This window comes from Pinus tabuliformis, chromosome 4_1 (assembly GCF_031772625.1).
Source record: "Pinus tabuliformis cultivar Carrire ecotype Pingquan chromosome 4_1, CPIR1, whole genome shotgun sequence".
In the NCBI taxonomy this organism is placed as follows: domain Eukaryota; kingdom Viridiplantae; phylum Streptophyta; class Pinopsida; order Pinales; family Pinaceae; genus Pinus; species Pinus tabuliformis.
This window is the reverse complement of record NC_142303.1, coordinates 658,613,307-658,634,308: the sequence shown is the minus strand read 5'-3', so window position 1 is coordinate 658,634,308 and position 21,002 is coordinate 658,613,307. Positions and strand designations below refer to the sequence as shown.

General features: G+C 41.0%; 1 pseudogene; it reads left to right on the top strand.

Annotated features, from left to right (window-relative positions):
* Nucleotides 1-664: 664 nt before the first annotated feature.
* LOC149177808 (FH protein interacting protein FIP2-like) lies at nucleotides 665-1,426 on the top strand (annotated as a pseudogene).
* The last annotated feature ends 19,576 nt before the right edge of the window (nucleotides 1,427-21,002 follow it).

Below are 21,002 nucleotides of genomic sequence, written 5' to 3'. Positions count from 1 at the left end.
ATGTGAACTAAAAAATGTTTCAAGCATTGTGTTGAAGAGGTTTTATTTGACCACAAAATTTGACTCTTCAAAAGGGAATGTTGAGTTACAAAGGGAGATCGAGACTCTTGGCATGAGTGTTCCATTGCACACAACATTGGAACGAGCACAATGTAAGCGAAGGTCAGCGAAGGTGACATGCAAAATACCAAAGACAATGGATGCCAAGGAAAACATTGGGCTTATGTGGAAAAATATACTGGAAGAAAATAATGGCAACATAATTAAGAAAAAAATGTGTGACTTACGACCTCCTCGAGTCGCAAAGTCGCATGTCAGGCTCGCAGCGGTTTTTGATTGCTAACTTAAGTTCGTGATCTGCGACCTTCGACACACGCGACCGAGTCTTGGAGTGATCACCACTTGCCACTCCTCAAGTCGCAATTACATATGTGACCCCGGTTGAACCATTCAAAATTCCATAAGACTATGTTGGGGTGTCGCAGTCGTAATACGTAAATATCCCAGGGGGGACAATTTACTATATGGTAGACTGTGTGGCATTAGCAGGTTGAGGGAACACAATGGAACACCAACTTATCGTAGTATGAAAGCATGTCTTTTAACATGATTGAAGGGTTGCAAGTGAATACATTCTAATTTTTTTTTTAATATTGTCCCGACAATGGAGGGAAGCCAGGAAACAAATCTCTCAACAATCGTTTGCCTCGACATTGGTGGGATGAGATTTACTACTACAACTCACACATTGATTCAATGTGACCCAAATTCAATGCTAGCTACAATGTTTAGTGGTAGACACCATGTTATTAAGGACCCACAAAAGGAGAGTGTCTTCATTGAAAGGGATGGAACACATTTTCATCATGTTTTAAATTGATTGCGTCATGGCGTGATTCCAATTCTAGATGCTTTAGGATATCAAGAGTTAGTAAGAGAAGTGGAGTATTATCAACTTCTTAGCTTTGTCGAGCAGATCCACACATATTTGAATCGAAATAAGGAAGAGGATGAGATTAAACTTGAAATGACACGAAAATAAGTTATTAAATGCATACAGTTAAAGAGACTGAAGTCACCAGGGATTAGCCTTTCTGGTTTGTACCTATCAAAACTGGATTTATCAGGTGTGGACTTCAGCCATGCATGCCTTCAAAACAGATTATTTGCAAGGGAAAATGTCCAAAGTGCCAGATTTAGGGATTATGAGGCCGATGGTTCAAACTTCCATAATGCTAACCTGCAAGAGTATGTATTTGTTGGTTTAATCCTTCGTGGGGCTTTATTAGCTGGTACTAATTTCCAAAGTGAAAATTTGCAAGATGCGAGTTTGGAATCCTGTAGGTTTTGTGAAGTAGATCTACAGTTAGCACATTTACAGGGTGCTGAGCTAGCTTATGCTAACTTATCAAGGGCTAATCTTTAAGTGAGACGACCTTGTGTGGGGCAAATGAAGGTGAAAATCTAACCATGTCAGCTTAAGGAATTTTCCCTTGTATGGTTGTTCTGAGAAGCTCAAGATGGTATCCACCAACCAAGTTGTTGGATAAGAAGAGCTTGGCTACTTGCAAATATCTACTAATGAAGTTTGATTCTCAACATTAGAACATGAAATTCCACATGCGTTATCGTACGAAGGGCACACACTAAGCGCTCAAAGTTTTCAAGGCTTGAGCGACACATTTTATAGAGGGTACTAAACACATCAACATATTTGGGTTGGAAAGTCACAATACTGAGGCTTAGGGATTTGACCAGAAGTGTGACTTGTCCGAGATGCGACTTAGAGTAAGTCGTACTTCCACTAGTGTCGCACAATTGCATTTTATGCCTCAAAGAAGCAGCCAGAAGGAGCGACTTATGATAAATTGCGACCGCGCTACTTCCTTCATATGATGTGTGCGACTATGGTGCTTAGTTAGGTTTTCAGCAATGATTTAGCACCTGAGAACGTCGTTTATTCTGGATCGTATTGTTGAAGGGGTTTTTTGTCTATTCAAGACAAGGGAGAAGCAGATTTTGCAGTCTCAATCCTCCCCATTCACGACTAAATCTCTTTGTCGATGATCATAGGTCGCAGGGTCGCAATTTAGAACCTTAGAGAAGTGATGGAAGGGTGCGACGTTGATGTGGTGCGACTATGTGGCCTCTGTCTGCGTAGGTAAGCCGTATAAAATTGTGGTTGCAAATTCAGGGATCATTACGATTACTGCCAACTTTGAAGGTTTTTTTTTTTCTTTTTTTCCGTCGGGATACTTATGAACTATTGTCGAAAGCAGGCATCATGTGACACTCGCTAAAGTCAGGGTCGTAAGCTTGTTCCTTACGTGTCAAGGGACATGAAATAATGCCATGGGAATTTTTGAGGTCATTGTAATGTTGCTACATCAGAGTTGAAGGGGTTTTGACACAAGATTGGCATACCATGAGCACCCTTCATGCGAATCATACGTGGTGGAAACGAAACGCTCCAGGATGCGATGAATACAGTTATGACCTGCGTTGTTGGCCCTGAAACCGTTGCTGGTTTAACTTAGAAAAGGAAGGACAACGTCGTATGCTATATACTAACAGCATTGTGGGGAAAATGTATACAAACATGGACCATCGACACATATATGAAATGAGCCATTTTGAGTTATCGTATCTAGAGACAACGCCATCATACTCATAAACATGAACTCAACACGTTACATTGCATTTGTTTGGCAATGCATGAGGCATCGAAAGTGCCGAAGATAGAGAGGACATAACCTTGTGATCAATGCTTAAAACAATCCCCACGACGCTGCAAGAGAATTATGGCACCTGGGGAATTTATTTGATGCATTAATGATGGCTTGGAAACTTTATGATCTAGTTGTGTAGTTGTGTAGAAATAGATGAGGGATAAATGTTTCGACACATAAGGAATGTAAACTCTTGTTGATCTCACATCATTTGTTAGTCATTTTAGTTTATTTTGATTTCATATAATTAATAAGTTGCAAGGTTGTATCTTAAATATTGAATATGTGTTGTAGGATTGACATGACGAACAATGTCTTGTTGAGATCTCTAAATGTGTGATATTAAGCAACAAGGGAATCAAGGATGGGAGAAAGGTTTCATCAAAGTTCTAAGAGGACGGTGATTTCCACACGAGGACTTGTCAAGGCCCATTAAATATTCTATGATGAATTGAAAAGGAAGGGAGTGAGAATGTTCACCATGTGTAGGTAGGGAAGCTTAGGTTTCTCACAGAAGCTACAAGGTGGAAAGATAGTTCCTTGCAGGGTCTAGGAATGGGTCAGACATACCAAAGGTACAACATCAAAAGGGGAAAGATGTATGTGAGGCGCAATAGCAGGAAAATAGGCTTGTCTCACGATCAAGCAACATATTGATAAAGAATATACTAGGGTTTCCAATAACTCTCAATACTCTCCTCATGTTTTCTTTCTGGCACCATGTGAATGTTTCTCATCATAATTCTAGTAGCCATGCTGAGATTAAATAGGCATGTAATAGCCATTGAGGTTGGGAGAGTAGTGAGGAAGTTCAAGAGCCATGAAGAGAGGTCGGGTCACGGTAGGTGAACAGTCACCTCATCTCTATAAATTCTCCCTCATTCCTCAAAGAGTGGAGGACTTTAGCACTTGTGTTGAGGCTAGCATTAGAGAGTTTATTTATGCTTGAGAGCTAGAGCCACTTAGCTCTTGCCATCTAGGAGAGTGGATTTACAGTGAGGCTAGGATTTTGCATTGGGAAATGGTATGATCAGCTCATGTTCCACTATTCGGTTTTGACCAATTGAAAGATATGTACTTGTAGTTGCAACAACATTAATAAGATGTTCTTCATGTTTGGCACCGATTCCCATGTTTAGTCATTGTGGTTGTATTGGTTGTCTAGTATTTTCACTGTATTTGTATGTGTGCTTTCATATACACAATATGTTATTAATTTCTTCATAATTGTTGCATGTATGTTTTTCTTTCAAAACTGTGTTTACTTATTTCTTGCCATGTCAGTTATCTATTTGAACTATTTTGCTATTAACTTCTGGCATGTTCTTGTTTATGTATGTTTGATTGGGTTTTTGCTCAATGATCCCTCTCATGAAATACCTCTCCTTATCGTTGTTGAGACTTGTTTGTACCTCTTTCTGTAGTTTATCAGTCTTGGGATGATTTTGTTTCATTGTTTAGGCATTTCGTTCTTGTCCCCACTCTGACACCTTCTCATTTGATGACCAAGAGTGGAAACATTCATGGTGGCAGTCGGGCCCACATATCGGATGGGGCTCCTATCCCAAAGGGTGTGAGGTCTAATTGGGACTTCACAATGGGGAGACCCCCCTAGTTGTTGGTGATACATTTCATCTTGTCAGCAAATTGGCGCTAGAAGGAGGGCCAGATGACAAGCTGAGCCCTTGAAGCCTGCAATTTAGTCTTGTGTTTGTAAATGGCTTTGTCCGAAATCTCACTCCCGGGGTGCTTCTATAACTTATCCATTTGTCAATGTCCAATCCCTAATGAGCATCTTTATCACTTGCCTCGGTTAAAGTTTGATGGTGAGGATGGAACATCCATAATCAAGCACATTTTTTATTTCCTTCAGTTTTGCGAATCTTACGAGATTAACGATGAAGAGTTTTCTTGTGTGCTTTTCTCCCTCACGATTGAAGGTTGCATTAAACAATGGTGCCACACATTGCTAGCAGCTTCCATCCATTCGTTCGAGCAACTCATCGGTAAGCTTTGACAAAATTTTCACCGGTACGATTTTCAAGATGTGTTAAGAAGGATAAATAAGCTCAGAATGAAACCTGAAGAATATTTAGAGGATTTTGCTGCTAGATTTGTTCATCTTTGTTTCGAATTTCCTGAAAGAGATGTTTATTGGGTGTATTTGAGTGAAATTTTTCAACGGTTGGTTCACCTTTCTCTACAACACCTTCAATATGAAACAAATCTTGTCTCCTATGAACATCATGATAATCTGCAAGTTAAAGATTGTCTAGATCTTATCCCTAATATTGCCTTGCATATTTCTCTAAGTCAGGAACAACCTCAAGCCATTGAGGAGGAAATTACTTCTTGTGAAATTTCTCATCCTCCTCATGCTCTATTACCTAACGAAGTTCTGGTCAGAAATAGTTTAGTTGATGAAAAATTCTTGCAGGGAAATGAACTAGCCTCTAACACCTCTGACTCTCTCATACATCCTATTAAATCTGAACCTAAATGTAAAGTTGATATAACATCTCTTCCTATTGATGAAACCAAGATCGAGTCCATTGAACACATGTCTCACTCTCTTCTTGGATTTCATTCACCTATCGGCAATGGCTTGGGTCTTATCTCACATAAATTTAATTGTCCTATCAAATCCATGAAGTATGACATACATGCAAATCGTTTTGTGCAGGACGTGAGTCTTGGTCTGATTTGTGCTCCTTCATACAACCATTTTCATCCATGGTACCTTGATTTATTTCATGCATCTACTATACCAATGGTTTCTACAAATAATTCACATATTTATCCTGCTCGTGTTGATTGCAATCATGTACATTGGGGTGATGTTTCACATTAACAGTATGAGGATCTTGAATCTCTTGTTCCTGATCTCTTCCACCCGCAATATTTAACAGGTGAAGAAAAAGGCCATACATCTTGAACAAGTCAAGATTGTTCTCTCAATGCTTCCTCTTCAATTTCAACCCAAGAAGAGCCTTCTGTGCTAGACACCCAACCTGATCAAACTGGTTGCTTCAACAATTGTCACTATACCGAAAACATATTCGCTCACACCTCAGGGGATTATCATTCCTACCCATATGTTGATCACACGAATCCACCAGATTTTGATGATTCACCTTTCGAAGGTTTGGGGAATCATAAGGAAGTTGAGGCATTTCATCTTCTGCTGATGGTTATGTCAAGTCCGTGTGTTCCTGATGAGACCCATAAACCAAGTCAAATTAGGGTTTTTGCACATCACTCCCCTCTTAGAATCATCTTTCTAGATGCAATCTCATCGCATAAAGCCTTTGATTTGGGTGAGGTTTCTCCGAACACATCTTTCCATCCCCTGTCATCTGATATGCATCAACCTCTATACCCTAATTTGTTCGCTGAAGGGAGTACACCGACCATTGTCCCAAGTACTTTTAGCTGTTGTCGAGCTAGTATGGTTTGTGAATATATGTAAGAAGATGATGTCTTACAATCCTCTACATGTGAAGGTACCAATCGACTAACCTCTCCTTTGCCTTAGACTCTTCTATTTGATTCATTTCATTCTTGGGAATCTAAAGAATCTAATCTTTTGCACTGTCGAACTATCAACATTCAAACATCTGATCCAATAAAAAATATCTTCACTGAAAGTTGTCCTGTCATAGCTAATGATGACCACATGCATTTACCTGTCAACCTTGCGAAAATAATGATATTTAATGGCTTGTCATTTGAAGGTTTAGACATTTGACAGGACGATGATGCACTTTAGCTTCCGCTGATGGTTATGTCAGGTCCTCACGCCCTTGACGAAATCCATGGACAACTTTAAACTAGGTTTCTTTGGATTAGGGTTTTTGCGCATGAATCCTCTGATATCTTGGCTACACCTGGCAAAAATTCATCTTTTTAAAGTCAACAAGTTGATCATCCTCAATATCATGATAGGGTTACTGATTGGATTGAAGGATCTTATTTGGCGGATATCTTTGCTAGTAGGAAACATTTTGCCTCACTTACATTGGATTTAGGATTAACCATGAATGGATTTATGTCATGGCTATATGATTATAGATTTCAAGTTTGTGATTTTGTTTACCAGGATGGATTGGAATTTGAACTGAATGGATTTTTTTGGTACGTTCTCCTGTAAGTAGACATGGCCTTCTTCTTGTTGTGTATGTTTCACAGGTGAGCATTTTAGTTTTTTCACAATTCATTTTACATATTATAATCATTGTGATCTTTTTTTTGCAGGTTGGGAACTGTTGCGGTGGCTGCATCGAAAGTTTGATTTCACATGAACCGACCTCCTCTCTGGTTAAATTTGGGTTTACGGTTAAGACTAGTTAGGTTTAAGGTATTTCTTATTAATTTTTTGATTAATGTTTACTCCTTATAATTTTCTTTATGGTTTAATTTTTTTATGTTTTGCTTTCCTTATTATCGGTAGTTTAGTTTCCTACATTTTTATTTTCCACTAGCTTGCATTCATATTATTGCACTGCTCATTGTTGCATATCATGCATACCATATTTGCAATGGTTCTTTTATCTACAATTATATGATCTCTTCTGCACATTTACATAACACAACGTTGCGTTGCATCATAAGCCCTACCTGATGCATTACATCATACATTTGTCTTCTAGCATAACACACACTGGTCATTGACCTAGTCTTGCATTTCCCCCTATGTTGCATGCAACCACATGAGCCTTCACGAACTTGGAACCTTTCTGCGCATGCTCAAACCTTAAAAGGATTGCTTTGACCTCTTCTCTCATGCTGAAACCCTAGAAGATATTCCCTGGTCATCTTGACCTAGCATTAAAACCCTAGCCCTAATGATTGTGTGTAGTTGTGATGGTTACTCCAATAGCTAGCTTCTTGTTGGAGAAATTATATGAGTATGTATATATATAGGTATAAGTGTTTGCCTCCATACTTAATTATCAACCAGAGAATTTTAACCATTAGAGATGATGCACTATATGTGCCGATAGTAGATAAGTTTTGTTGTCTGTTGCGTATAGTCTATATAGTGAGTACTTCAAATTAACACTTCATTCTACAAACTTTAATTCGTTTAATCACACAATTAATGAAAAGTCACACAATGCTCAAACATGACAAACTAAATATTTTAAATCAAGTAACAAGTTCCTCCATTTATAGGCTCATGAAATAACAAGATGGACTTAACTCTGTTTCCTGCAACTATTAATCTTAACCAAATCAATTCAATGCATTCAATTATTAAACAAGGCAATCAAAACTAGTACAGGAAATATTTGATAAGAGTATTCACTATTGGCGCATGTAGGTGAATGGTGAGATCTCAAATCTTATCCTTCTTGTGCTTCAAACAATCAATCATTAAATCTGTAACTCAAATACAATTTAAACTAAGAAATTATCACTCATAAAGAAAAACTAGAAACACTAAACTATTTAATAACTTAAAAAAAGGAAAACTTGCCTTGATGGCTTCGGTGGGCCCTTGCCGAGCTACCAAGGTAAGCTTGAAAACTTACAGAGCTAAGAAGTAAGTTAACACACTGATCTTAACAACTGTTGCTCATATTATTAATAAAAAAGAAGGATTACAACTTAACAATTCATCAGCATTACAAATCTCAGAGTGTTATTTCTTTGTTTCTAATTCTTTGATTCTCCAACCTAATCTCTCTCTGAAGACTAAAAGATTAAAAGAATAAGAGATTAAAATATTAACTTAATCATTCGACATAACTTTCTTTTATAAAGAAGAGGGTCGTTACAATCAAAGTTACAAGAGATAATCATCAAATATGTATAGTTAAAATGGGATTACATTTGTAACTTCATCCTCATGACACGAAGTGCATGAGGAGGAAGTGAATCTCGAATGACTAAGTAAGGGAGATGTCTTCAACAAATTTCTTGGTTCCATTGTAGATTGTTTGTTGAAGTACTAAGTTTGGAGATGAAGTTTGGTACCAGAATCAGACAGTAGAATGTTGGTATCGGAACAAAACAGTAGAATACGGGTACCAGAATAGAATAGTAGAATATGGTACCGAAATAGAACAAAGGAACAATTGGTACCAGAATCGAACAGTGGAGCAGATGGTACCAGAATAGAACAATATGATGAGTGTAATATCCAAGAGCTCAAGCCACTAGTCAAGTTCTAGATGGGTGTATGCGTGTGGTGCGCGTGACCACTGAGAACACGACTATTGGCCGAGTACCGGATGGGTGCACAGGTGTTTGATGAAGACTCGAGTGTCGAATCACTGAAGAGGTTGGAGAAATAAGAACATAGGTACCAGATCACTGAACTACCTGAGTATGAGAATGCTGAACTAATACTAGATGAATAAGAGTGGAAATCCAAAGGTCTATGTGAGCCAATTAGAGAAAATAGAAAGTAAAAGATAAAATATTGTTATTTTTACTACAAGAAAACATAGAAATTACGATTTGAAATATAGATTACCTCATATAGACATCAGAAGGTTAAAAGGGCATATACTTGAAGAAAATAGGCGAATAGTAGATAGATTCGAGGCAAAATAGGTCAAAAATACAAGTCAATTAGGGCATTATAAGTATCAAAAGGGAGACCTAACACTTCTCTTAGAACGAGTCATCAAAGTTACATCCTGGATATCTCTCCTATGAGTCTAACTTGTCAACAAGGAAAATAAGAACAAATTGCTCGTGGGGGACTCTAATCAATTTGAATGACCTGTACCCATAACCTAAACCTTGTGCTCAACGTGGTCTTGAATGTTTCAATGACTTGTTTTCATTATTCAATTTTTAATTGGATATGAGATGTGGAAGCTTGGCATGAGGGAAAACCTATATCAGAATATCTTTTAGTTTCTATCAAACAAGAAAGGATCTCTCTTTCTCGTAAAATAAGTTGGATCCCTCATCCGCCCTAGCGCAATGAATGCCCAGTAATAAGTGAAAATGAACACATTAAAGAAAACAAAATTAAATAAAGGGTAAAGGATCGAGAAAGGCTTCCTGCATAGAGAGGTAGTGCAATGACTCTGCCAAGTACTGACCAGGCTCGTTAGTAGTGGAGCAATGTTTGTGATTTCTTGAAGTGACTCCACTAAGGTACTGACTAGGCTCATTGGCAACGGAGCAACGTCTATGATTTCTTGAAGTGACATTGTCGGGGTACTGTTTAGGCCTGCTCGTCGTGAAGCAACATCATAAACTTATTTTAAAAATTCTGAATACAATAAGCCCTCTCCCTTGTTCTTTGTATCAACATCAACTACTGGCATGTGTGAACTTCTAATTGGGTGATTACTGACTATAAGGACTTAGATGAGACACAAGGGAAAGGAATATTTGTAAAGGTCAAGGTAACACGGGAGCTACCCATAGGGAATGTTAAATACTTCTTTGCATCATTATCCAGACTCGAACTATGATAGGGATGTTGGTAGAGATGCTGGACTCTACTAGCGGTTCACCAATTATTGTAGCCGCTATAACAACACCCAAAATTTTTGGGCATATCCAAAATGTTGGGTCCCCCCTTCTACTAGCCCTGGGCTATTAGGGTTTTGATAAGGTTTTCAACCGGTTACTTTCCCCGTGAACCTTCATGTCAAACCTTACTGATGTGCCCACTCACACTTCATACATTGCATCCACACATCATACTTTATCTCAGTTATAAACCTTATGATTGCATCATGGTTTGGGGGTGTGTTACTGATCCGGATTTAAACAGGAACGCAACAAATTACAGAGATAACCATATACACAAAGATGCAGCGGAAATAATACTTCATTTCATTAATGGAAAATACTGAAATATGCTTACAAACAGAAATGGAAATAAACTAGCTAGGGCGATGGTAGCTTATCTCTGAGAAGAGATGTGATGGCTACATGCCTCTGAACTGTGTTACAATGAGGCTCGAAGGCCTATTTATTGTTGAGAAACAATGGAAAAACCCTTAACATTCCAAAACCTAACCCTAGGAGATGAAACGCCAAACTGTGGGCCCTGTTTGGGGGTAAGTTGGTACATCAACTTCCCGGGGTCGTAACTTTGGCATATGATCTCCGTTTGACGCGTACAATAGCTCATTAGAAAGATCTATCCGAGCACTATCATTGTTGGAACGGGCAACACCTCCATGGACTCGTGTTGCCCTCGGATTCCCCAAAAAACGTCGTTTAGGGCCTCAAAACGGCTCCGGAAGTTCAGGACCCGAAAAACTGCTAAAAATAGTAAGTTGTGCTACAATTAAGGAAACTGAAAATGATGAGAAATACAATGGTGGGGGTCCAGGTGGACTTGGCAGGTGGCCACCAATATCCACCTGGATCATTCCTCCCCCCTTAGGAAGCAATGGTCCCCATTGCGTTGAGCTCCTCCATGAGATGAGGAAACTTCTGCTGAACTTGTTCCCTGGTGAGCCACTTGCCCTGCTGAAGGAGTTGGCCCACTTTGACAACTCGATACAGTTGGATATTCTGTTGGCGAGTGTCCTTGATCTGTGTGTCCATGATCCGATCAGTTGCAGCTTGTTCCATGCAATCCGGATTTAATTCTGTGGGTTTGAGCTGTTCTGCAATGTCGGATGTGTCTAGCAATGGTGGAAAGTATGGCCGAAGGCAGTCCACATTGAATACTGGGTGCAGGTCAAGGAATGGGGGAATGTTGAGCTCAAATGCATTGTCTCCCATAGCCTTAGTAATGGTGTAAGGACCATATCGGAGTGGTCTCAATTTCCGATAGGCTCCAGTAAGATGTTCCTTTTGCAAATGCAACCAAACTTTGTCGCCCACCTGAAACTTGTGTGGCACCCGATGTTGATCATGTCGCTGCTTGTACTTGGCATTTGATTTCTCAAGAATGTCATGGACCTGCTGGCGAATATGTTGGATGCGCTCAATGAAGCTGGTGGCCTTATCTGTTTCGGACTGGACATGAGCTGAATTCATGTGAGTAGCTGCAAGTGGCATGGCCACATCAATGGGGCATAGTGGCTGGAATCCCAAACCCACCTGAAAAGGCTATGGCCAGTGGAGCTGTGAAGAGCTCGATTGTAGCTGTGCTGAACGTAGGGGAGGCTCTCGTCCCATGTGCGTGGATGCTTTGAGTTATACATGCGCAGAATGTGCACAATCATCCTATTGACAACCTCTGTCTGGCCATCAGTTTGAGGATGGAAGGCTGTGGACTTCGTGAGTTTGGTGTCCACAATTGACCAGAGACTGGACCAAAAGGTGCTGAGAAACCGACTGTCCCGATCTGAGATGATAGACTGTGGGATCCCAAAGTGCACCCACACTCGTTCAAAGAAGAGTTTAGCAGTGGCTTCTGCTGTGATATTCTTCTTGCAGGCCATCATAATGGCCATCTTTGAGAACCTGTCGACGACCACAAAAACACAGTCATTTCCATGCTTAGTGGAAGGAAGGCCTGACATGTAATCCATGGAGATGGATTCCCAAGGTCGACTAGGGGTAGGCAACGGGGTATAGAGGCCTTGCTTCTTAATGGTCGGTTTGGCAATGGCACAGGCAGTACATGATCGGATGTACTTCCCAACATCCTGTCGAAGATTCGGCCAATAGAAATAGTTTTGCAGTACTGCCACTGTTTTCTCGACCCCGAAATGCCCAGCAGCCCGGCTGTAGTGTGCTTCCCAAATCATCTTGGCACGCTCGCTTGAAGGAACACAAAGGTGACCGAGGTGGCATAATAGGGCATCCTGGAGGTGAAAATCTGCAACCTGACGACCCTCCAAGAGTGTCTGGTATGTGTGGCCGAATTCTGGGTCGCTTTTGTAGAGAAGTGGCCAATCAGAAGTCTCGTGCCCGCAAGAGTTGAGCACGGTGGTTAGCGCCATGATCAGTGGTCGACTGAGGCAATCTGCAACATTATTGGTGCTGCCCTTTTTATACTTGATATTCAAGTGAAACTGTTGCAGGTATGTAGACCACTTCTGATGGCGATCATTCTGCAATTTCCCTTGGGTCTGTATGAACTGCAGAGGTCGGTGGTCTGTGTGGATGACCGTTTCCTTCCCCAAAATGTAATGCTTCCATTGTCGGCAGGCCTGTACAATGGAATACATCTCTTTATCATAAGTGGGGTACTTCCGGACTGTGTCTGAAAGTGTTTCACTCTGATATGCCACTGGATGTCCATGTTGAGTAAGGACTACCCCAATAGCATAGTCAGAGGCATCTGTCTCGACCTCAAATGGTTGTTGTAAATCTGGTAACGCGAGCACTGGTGTCGTGCAGAGGCGATCCTTCAACTCCCTGAATGCCTTCTGTTGAGATTCAGACCAAAAGAATTTTGCCTTCGCCCCGCCCTTGGTGACTTGACTCAAGGGCCAAGAAATATGAGAAAATCCCAACACAAACCTGCGGTAGAAGTTGGCAAGACCTAGAAAGCTGCGGAGCTCTGTTAGAGTGGTTGGAGAGGGCCAATCCCGAATGACTTGGACCTTGGCTGGATCGACATGCACCCCCTGTTCATCAATGATGTATCCCAGATACTGAACCTCGGTCATGCCAAAAGTGCATTTCTCCAAATTGGCACATAGCTTGTGTTGCCGCAGTGTTTGGAGAACCTGTCGGATGTGGTGGAGGTGCTCTTCCCAACTCTGGCTGAAGATCAGAATGTCATCCAAGTATACTACTACAAAGGAGTTGGTGAATGGCCGCAAGATGTCATCCATTAGCCTCATAAAGGTTGCAGGAGCATTCGTCAATCCGAAAGGCATGACCAACCGTTCGAAGAGGCCCTCCTTGGATTTGAAGGCAGTCTTCCACACATCTGAGGGTTCAATTGGTACCTGGTGATATCCTGACTTCAGATCGATCTTGCTGAAATATTTCGCCCCCTTTAATTGGTCTAGGATGTCATCAATCCGCGGGATCGGGTACCTATTACGGACAGTGATCTTGTTCAGCGCCCGATAGTCAATACAGAGTCTCCACGTCCCATCCTTCTTCTGTACCAACACTATCGGGCTCCCACAGGACGAAGAACTCGGACGGATGTGACCTTTCTGCAGGAGCTCCTGAATCTCCCTCTTGATTTCATTGTTCTCCAGAACGGAGCACCGATAAATTGGTCCATTGGGTAGCGGCGCACCTGGGGTCAGATCGATGGAGTGCTTGACTTGACAGTGTAGAGGAACCCCTGCCGGGGAGGTGAACATGTCTTCGTACTCCTCCACAATCTTGTCCATCTGTAGCTGCCGTGCAGAGGGACCCCGTTTGGAGGCCGCGACCACTGTCTTCTTCTTCCCTTGAGGGCGTATCATCAGGAAAACAAATTTCCTGGTTTTGGAAATGATCTTACTGCATTGTTTTGCAGTAATCAAAGAGATGGCGGTAGGTGGTGCTACCTCTGGTATCCTGAACAACTTATTTCCCAATGTAATAATAACAGCACGGGGCCTTGATTCATACACAGCATGTCGCTTCCACAAGTATGGTTGTCCTAGTTATACATCACAAACTTCAAGGGGAGCAATGTCACACAATACCTCATCCGTGAAGGGCTTGATGTTGTATGGAAGGCGACACTGCTGGCTCACGCGAAGATCTCGCCCTTGGTGAAGCCACCCAATGGTGTATGGTTGTGGATGTGCTGTGGTCGGTAAGCCCAACCGCTTCACGACCTCTGCCGAAATGAGGTTCTTTTGACTCCCGCTATCAACAATGAACTGTATCGGGGAGCCCTTTACCCACATCTGGGAGTGGAAGAGACGCTCCTCCTCCTCTGGATCTTCGGGTTCATTTTTCTGGATCTTTGCGGTAGAAACAGTGGCGCTGGGATCCGCATCAATGATCTGCTTCCCTTTTTCATACCCCTTATCGGGTTCTGACTCAGAGTCGGAACATGCATCTGATTCTGAAACCTTTAGCTCAGCCACCAGTGACTGCTTGGCCCGACACTCACTTGTGTTGTGAGTGGAGCTCTTATGGAACTCGCACCATTTTCCAGTGTCCTTTCTCGGCTTCGCGGCGTTGCTCTTTGCTTGCAGCTTCGGCTGGTTGTCTTGGGCTGTCCCGCCTTGGCTTTGTCCTTTGTTCTGTGGTTTAGGGGCACCTTTCCCCTGCTTTGGATTCACAGATCCAAAGTCTCGCTTCTTTTGTTTAAACTTCTGCTCAACCTTGACGGCATACCGGTATGCCGCGCCGAGCGAGGGGATGTTTAGGAACTGTATTTCTTCCTGGATGTACTTGTGCAGGTAGCCACGGTATTTGAGTATCAAATGTTGCTCCGAATCCTTGATACCCAACTTTGTGCGAAGGGTATGGAAAAGATTGGTGAACTCTGGCACGTCTTGGTCCCTTCCCTGCCGCAGCGTGGTCCACTTTATGTATTCATCCTCATAGCTTCCGACAGGGTAGTACTGCTCCTTGATGGCATCCCAGAATGAATCCCAGGTGGGTGCGGCTGAAAATAGTGATCCAGTACTTTCATCCTTCTGCTCGCAGTAGGTTTCCCACCAGTCCTTGACGTGGGGGGCTGCTTTGAGAAGAGCAAAAACAATCTTTTCCTGACTCGAAAATTCATGAACAGAAAAATAACCCTCTAGCAGATTTAACCATTTATCTACGGCATCGGCGTCTATCTGACCCTCGAATATGGGGATTTCAAAATTAACTTGTACCTTAAAGGGTGTGGCATTTCCAGAGGAGCTGCTGGAAGCCGATGCGCCGCTTCTGGGTAGCCGCTGAAGGATCTGCGCAAAGCTGTCCATCATCGCGTTCCGTTGTCGCTCGAGCGCTTCTTCGAGCAAGATTTTGATGGGATCTCCTGCCCCCTCGTCTTTCTTATCGTCCGCCATGGGAGGCCGTCGGGATTTGCGAGGTTGGTCTTGCAAAGGTTCAACCAGTTCAAGCCCTAACTCCTTATATCCCGACCTTGTTGGGGACATGCAAAGAAAAACAGAGAAAAAGCAGACCGCTCTGATACCACTGATCCGGATGTAAACAGGAACGCAACAAATTACAGAGATAACCATATACACAAAGATGCAGCGGAAATAATACTTCATTTCATTAATGGAAAATACTGAAATATGCTTACAAACATAAATGGAAATAAACTAGCTAGGGCGATGGTAGCTTATCTCTGAGAAGAGATGTGATGGCTACATGCCTCTGAACTGTGTTACAATGAGGCTCGAAGGCCTATTTATTGTTGAGAAACAATGGAAAAACCCTTAACATTCCAAAACCTAACCCTAGGAGATGAAACGCCAAACTGTGGGCCCCGTTTGGGGGTAAGTTGGTACATCAACTTCCCGGGGTCGTAACTTTGGCATATGATCTCCGTTTGACGCGTACAATAGCTCATTAGAAAGATCTATCCGAGCACTATCATTGTTGGAGCGGGCAACACCAGTCCATTCCATTCCATGGACTCGTGTTGCCCTCGGATTCCCCAAAAAACGTCGTTTAGGGCCTCAAAACGGCTCCGGAAGTTCAGGACCCGAAAAACTGCTAAAAATAGTAAGTTGTGCTACAATTAAGGAAACTGAAAATGCTGAGAAATACAATGGTGGGGGTCCAGGTGGACTTGGCAGGTGGCCACCAATATCCACCTGGATCAGTTACTTTAAGGAGCATTGAGATCCCCATGACTTTGAAACCTATCCTCCTATAGTGTACATTGCCAATTAGTGGAGGAACCTGTGCGTGGATGGGCATGACTTTAATTTGGCTTTCCTTACGGTTGACCATATTAGGGTTTGGGAGAATCCCTAGATTGTCAAAAGAAATATTCCCTCCTCATCTTATCCCGAAGCATGATCACATCAACAGCATTAGTGTTCATGGGAATACCATTTTGTGGATGACTTCACCTCACCATCATCCTTATCCCTTCCAAATTAATTAGGGTTTATGTATTGATTATCCTCATCATGTGCACTTGAAACCCTAGATGGTTGAATAAAGCCACAACCTTGTTTAACATTATCTTATCCTCTAGATGCATTGCCACAAACATGTTATGGCACTGACAACGCACCATAACATCACCTTGGCATTGTTAGGTCATATTTCCATGACTACACTAGGGTTGGAAGGGATGTGTTGTTTTAAGTGATGCATTAGAAGTCCTAGGTGGTGCCTAGCTTTATTTCTCTACCATGTGCATTGCGACGGAACAAAGACATCTTGCATTGTCACTACGACATCTCTTAATCGCGCTAGGGTTTATGAAGATACCACCCCTCTCATGCATATTTAGAACCCTAAGTTGTCATGATCAAGGACCCAACCTTACCTTAGATTAACCCTCACCCTACAAAATGCATACTCACAAATGCTTCCAAGAATTTGCACTATAACTGCATCATCACCATGGGAAACACATAATAGAAAAGCTACATACAATTAGTGGTTCCACCAAAGAGTCCATGTTTTACATTGATCTCCAAATTGAAGCATGATTTGCTCCACCATACAATGTATAACATCTTAATTTGAAATACTTGTGATTTCATGTTCCTTTAGTAAATTATTTCCATTATTTGTTTGAGTTCCATTCTTTCACATACAAAATATATACATGTGTATATCATTTTGGTAACCTAATTGGTTTTGTTTCATCTTCTCTTCGGGATATCAAGGGAAGGTGGCTTGGATACATATCAAACAAGGCAACTTTATGACAAACTAATGTCGAATGCGAACCTGAAAGGTTTAACAATGAACATACTTAAAAATGAAATATTGTTTTATTAGTGTATATATATATATATATATATATATATATATATATATATATATATATATATATATATAGGGAGTAATGTCAGTTGCTATATATATAGGGAGTAATGTGAGTTTCTGTGTGTGTGTATATATAGAAATAACTCCACCATAGTCTTTCTCTCAACCTAAGTGCTATCATTATGAAGTAATTATTAAAATGCCTCCAGTTAAAGCGGTACAAGGATACACATCACAATCAAGGATGGCGAGAAGGGTTATGCTGGAATCAACATCGAGTTGCTCAAATGATGCAATGGAAAGTGATCTAAAAAATGTTTCAAGCATTGGGTTGAAGAGATTTTCTTGGACCACTAAATTTGAATCTTCAAAATGTTGGCTCCTCGTTAATAGCAGTGTAGAAGGTCAACACTCCCCGTGTGTTTCGTGGCATGTGCTTAAATCTAGCGATGTGCCTGCTTACTAACACCTGCGGGTTTTGATGTAACTGCAATCGTGACTCCAACAAATGGTATCAGAGCCAAAGGTCTCGAGTTTGAAACACACTAGGCTCACGTTTGGGGGAGATTGTTGGCTCCCTGTTAATGGTGGTGTAGAAGGTCAACGCTCCCCGTGTGTTTCATAACATGTGCTTAAATCTAGCGATGTGTCTGTTTACTAACACTTGCAGGTTTTGGTGTAATGGAAATCATGACTCCAACAAGTGGTATCAGAGCTAGAGGTCTCGAGTTCGAAGCAAATTGGGCTCGCGTTGGGGGGAGATTGTTGGCTTCCCATTAATGGCGGTGTAGAAGGTCAACGCTCCCCGTGTGTTCTGTGGCATGTGCTTAAATCTAGCGATGTGCCTCTTTACTAACACATGTGGGTTTTGGTGTAATGGCAATCGTGTCTCCAACACAAAAGGGAATGCCGAGTCGCAAAGGGAGATCAAGACTCCTGGCATGAGTGTACCATTGCACACAATCTTGGAATGGGCACAATGTAATCGAAGGTCAACGAAGGTTACATGAAAAATACCATAGGCAATGGTTGTCGAGGAAAGCATTGGGCTTATGTGGAAAAATTATGCTGGAAGAAAGCAATGTCAGCATCATTAAGTAGAAAATGTGTGACTTACGACCTCCTAAGTCGCAAAGTGGCATGTCAAGCTCACAGTGGTTTTTGATTGCAAACTAAGTTCACGATCTGTGACCTTCGATGTGCGTGACCGAGTCTTGGAGTGATCACCGATTGACACTCCTCAAGTCGCAATTACATCTGCAACCCCCGTTGAACCATTCAAAATTCCATAGGACTACGTTGGGTGTCATGATCGCAGTAGTAATACGTAACTAGCATTTGCACTAAATGTTGCAAAGGAAACGTCGTAAGGCATAAATTGAGGAGCAATGGCAACATAGGAATAGGAAAATCTAAATAAGATGCAGAAATGTGCATAAATTGAGGAGCAATAGTGACATAGGAATATGCAAATCTAAATAAGATGTAGAAATGTGCATAAATTGAAGAGAAATGGCGACATAGGGATATGAAAATCTAAAAAAGATGCAGAAATGTAACAATCAACATCTGGGGACATTTGTCCCCACGTCGCACCTCCTTTAATAAAAGCTCTGTCACGATGGTGCACATGCAAGCCTATACAACTTGTACCAAATTTCAGTTCAGGATTGCGTTGACAACAAAGAGCCACCTAGAAAAATTCTTTGTTTCTGTTTGAGTTAAAATTGTTTTCATGGCGTACACCCAGTTTGGATACCAGTTGTCCAGAAGAGCACGTATCATTGTATTTTCCTTCATTTCTGGTATAACCAGAATCACCACTGGAATTCACATGGAAAAACAATTCAATCTCTATCAACGCCATTAAATGCAATACACATATTAGATATAGGTGAAGAGTCTCTATCATCTCATGCTGGCAGAAGCAGTAAAAATGATTTCAATTATTGAGAAGTAAATCAGTCATCTAATCCAATCTAACACAAAATTAACACTCATGGCATCCATCAAAATCATGGATTGGTTAAATTTGCAGGTATGGATCCTCCCATATTTTGCTATTTCAGTCATCTAATCCAATCTAGCACAAAATTAACACTCATGGCATCCATCAACATCATGGATTGGTTAAATTTGCAGGTACGGATCCTCCCATATTTTGCTATTTCTTGCTATTTCATGACCCTTCACAGTTTACAAAATTGATATTTTATGGACGTTGTAATATTAGCAGCCAATCAAATTTGAAATGAATTAATACAATCAAACAGAATATGTAGCCCACATTCTGTCCAAATACGATTTGCAGGTTCTGGATTCATAAACCAAAGAAATTTGCAGGTCCAAAGGAGGCTCTTTGAAAATGCTTCGATTGACTTTGTAAGAATGTTGATATTCATTTGTTATTGTATTAAAAATGGCTGATTCGAGCATGTGAATCCTCACTTTGGGGGTCATCATGTCTCTTACATATGCAAATGGCAACTGATCCCGAGGATCGAAGATTTCTAATACATTGAATAACAGGCAAGAAAATAGCTTTATTAGAAGGGTGTGCTTTCTCAATATCAGTGCAGTATCAGCCACATCTGTAATGCGAACAACAACACACAAAATCAAAAAATCAGTTACAAAGAGAACCAACCTCAAAACAAATCTCAGATGCTATCACACTAAAACTTCACCATAATTGAGCAAAGTTGAGTTCTCATACCACTGCTATAGGAAGCTTTTCAGAGCTCCAAGGTTGCAAGCCATTGGCACAATAATTGTCCATTTAATATCTCACAGCTACTTTTCTCCCCCACTTTCTCCATCTGACTATAAAAATGGCTTCCTCCATGGTATGAGTATCACAGGGAAACAATAAAGAATACCAAATATAAACAATTACCTGGGAAAATAAATAAAGGCCTTGTGTGTTGGGGCACTGAAGGAGAATTGTCAATATGTCAGCTACAAAATATATCCATCCCATGTTATTAATTTATATTTGCACACAACTTAGAAACTAATTAGAAGCATATGTTAACAATAACATAGACAAACTTTAATGTACATTTTGCTGAATTTGACAATAGTATTGGCTTATTAGATTCTGTTTGGAACAACTTAGCAAATGAAACTGAAAATTTTGGGAGTTTTATATGCCATTTATGCTTTTTATTTACCTTTGTTCTGCTTGTGCATTGCAAGTATTAGATCAAACTCTTTAAAGTCTGTAGGTGATATAGAAGTTATCTCTATTCCACGTTTCTTGGCTGCATTCTTCATCTTGGGATCTGCAGGATCGCCCTTCAAATAATTTCAACATATTAATATGTGATACCTTTTTATTGCAGTATAATACAAAAAAATTTAAAATACCAATTCAATTAGCCTTGACCCATGATAAGCTGGAACCTACTTCATTGTAGTCAATAGTTGCAACAGAGTCAATTTTGAATGCTGATGTCAATCCCCTTTTCTGCACAACATCACGAAATACAGCCTCTGCAGTGAGACTCTGACAAATGTTGCTTTCCAAGAACA